Below are 3,395 nucleotides of genomic sequence, written 5' to 3'. Positions count from 1 at the left end.
TTTATTTATTTTGTAAATAATTTTATAAGAAAACAAAAAAGTTAATCAAGTGAAACTGTCACAGATAATCTTAGCTATAATACTGTATTTTTTTAAAGTTGTTATCTTTACGTGTTCATACATTTCTATAAACAAAATATTTTTTTTAGTAATTTACATTTATATTTTTATTGAGTAATTTGTTATTTTATTTGTATTCTACTCAAGCGAAACGATAGGAAAACCTTCAATTTATCTAAAGCATATTTTTTGACATTCATAATGTACACACATTTGTTATAAAGATTAATCAAAAGGGATTTAGCATTAGCTTCGCCTTAAATATTATCACAATTTGGGCCTATTTTTCTATACAAAAAAAACAGTGTTTCACCATGATTACGAAACGCAAATGGGAAGGTGATGTACAATTTCAGGCAAGTGCGAGAAAGACGTTAAATCAGTGATACTCAACCTTTTTCTTCTGGGGGCCACATTCATATGTTTGAAAAGCTACGCGGGCCGCAACACTATACTGGTCAGTGTTGCCAACGGTGTGAGCTTGATTCCCCCTTTTATTACTCGAAATCCATGGGGGGGGGGGGGTTGTTAGAGAATTTCTGTAAAACATAATAATTCCCCACAAAAAAAATTCAAAATGAGTGCTCCCCACGAAATATTTCAAATCCATGGGGGGGGGGGGGGTTGTTACAGAACTTCGCTGAAAAAAAATTCCGCACAGCCAAAAGCATCATATGTAATTCCCCACAACAATTTTTTTCGAAATCCATGGGGGGGTGGGGGGGGGTAGCTACGGAATTCCGTTTTCGAAAATTTCCGGCCGCAAAAAATATTATATCAAATAGAATAGATATATAAAGATAGGTTTTTGTTATGTTTAGTAGCCTAAATGGCGATACATCGCCTTCGTTGGTAGTAACAAGTAACACTGGTAACCATTTAACTTTGGAACTGTCAAAAATTTATGTGTTGCCACGAGCAAAATTATTTGCGCGCATATTTGTCTGTCAAATCTTTGTTTTTTAGAGATAGATCTAAGCTTGTGCAGTTATGGTGTGCAGTAGCAACACTCTTATACCATATTATATTATATAGATAGTATATTATACTTATACTATCCTCTTCGGGTTTCAATGTCTGTACGTCAAAGTCGCAATTAATCTCAACTTAACGTGATATAGAATGCCAGATTTTGTAAATCATGTTCCTGATATTAAATGTATTGAGGGCCGCACAAAATAGCTCGGCGGGCCGCATGCGGCCCGCGGGCCGCAGGTTGAGTATGACTGCGTTAAATGGTCTAGAACTAAAAGGTAAATAAGTCACATTTGTTTCCATTCAACTTTGTATGGAAGTCACTTCTAGTTTTCTTCTTTATTCTATGGTTAGACATGATGAATAATTAATAAAACTCATTCATTTATAAAAGTCATATTTATTTAAAAAGAAGTTGAAAATCGGGAATGCTGACAAAAGAGAAATATCTAAATGCCTTACATTTTAGATCTAAAAATATATTGTTTTTAATAAAAAATAAAAGTTTGCTTTATATGATTTGAGATTTTCACGGCCAAATTATTATGGTGATTTATTTTTTGGGGTATTATGCCTAATGCATTTTTGAATAGATAAAAATATATGGTTAAAAATTTTATTTGCAAATATTTATAGTTATTTTTTAGGTTTAGGTAGGTACTTAGGAACATAAGGTGATTTATTTTTGGGGTATTATGCCATTTTGCGCTACCTCCTTCTTAAGCCAATGTTTCGGACAGCATTATAGTGTCTATCATATATATGATCATAAATATTTCACTTGGTAAAAATGTTTCATTTTCCACTCAACATGGTGCAGGTAAATAAAGAGATTTTTTAAATCTGAACTGACACCCACACATACATAGAGAATAAGAATTTTTAAAAAATGTTTAGGTTAGATATTTATTTCTCTTTGTTACTTCTCAATTAAGTGCTCATGCAGCAACAACTCTAGAGTGCTACTTTTCATCCTTATTTCACCTGTATAACTCAATTAAGTGCTCATGCAGCAACAACTCTAGAGTGCTACTTTTCATCCTTATTTCACCTGTATAACTCAATTAAGTGCTCATGCAGCAACAACTCTAGAGTGCTACTTTTCATCCTTATTTCACCTGTATTTTCCACGGAATTTCAACTACCAGTCTGAAAATTTCCGTAGTATGATGCATTTTCCATTTAGAAAATAACTATCACTTTTTTGTATAACATATCCAATATTTTGATATGTATTTATATACAGGGAAGTGATGTAATTAACTTATTTTAACCAGTGATTCCTGACATTATTTGGAGTAAAAAAATGTAAATGAAATTTTGGAATCTGGTGACATTTTTTTAAAACCTAAAACATGACAAATCAGTAGGTATTAGGATCGGGGCGAGGGGTTGGTCAGTTACTAGGCTGAGTGCCCAATGAATGCCACAAATCGTTTAGAAAAAAAAAGCAATAAAAGTCACCGGATTCCAAAATTTAATTTACATTTTTTACTTCAAATAATGTTAGGAACACTGGTTAAAGTAAGTCAAGTATGTCCCTTAACCTCTCAGAAAAAGACTTTTATTTACTTTGTGTTCCTTTGCGAACTGTCAAAACGTGAAAATTTTTGTGTTATTCACGAGTTTTGTTAAAAGCTTCATAACTCACGTTTTGGGAAACGTAGCCTCATTCTAAAAAATGTTTTGGAAAGATTATGAAATTCACTATCGTATTGTTTTGTTATACGTAAATATTTGCGTTTCTAAATATACATTTTCTGAAAACGTCAAAAATATGTAAAAATCGCTGACCATTATTTCAAAGCTGTGAAAAATGTACTTTTTTCTGAGTATCATAAAGAAATAAAACTTTATATATTGAAGAAATATTATTAAAAACTATTAGTCACCTCAAAATATTAACCGTCCAAACTAAAATATTTTTAATAAATTATTTAGAAACGCAATAAATTATGAACGAACAAGATGACAGATCCAATCGACTTAGATAATGCACCTCTACATTCCATAGATATTCTTGAATACAGACGCGTAGCGTTATTCATTATCGATACTCTGTTTTTTAAATCATGGCAATCCGTATACTAGTGATGGAAATAAATCGATTTTTGTAAAATCTCGCGCGTTTACGTGAAAAGACGTTCTAATGTCTTGACCGCTATTATCATATTTACGTCTTTTGACGTTCTAATGTTCCGAGTGGTTAACACCTTTATAATATATTGAGATACACATATTATGTGTATCTTGATATTTTCTAACCCATAAGTCAATTTACCATACTCTTTAATGCTTTTGAGTGAAAATGTAAATCAAAAGCTATGAAGTAAGGCGAGAGAAGATAAGAAAAACCAACA

The sequence above is a fragment of the Hesperophylax consimilis genome, chromosome 2 (genome assembly GCF_061612785.1).
Source record: "Hesperophylax consimilis isolate HC1 chromosome 2, BYU_Hcon_1.0, whole genome shotgun sequence".
Taxonomy (NCBI): domain Eukaryota; kingdom Metazoa; phylum Arthropoda; class Insecta; order Trichoptera; family Limnephilidae; genus Hesperophylax; species Hesperophylax consimilis.
Note: the sequence above shows the minus strand (reverse complement) of the source record.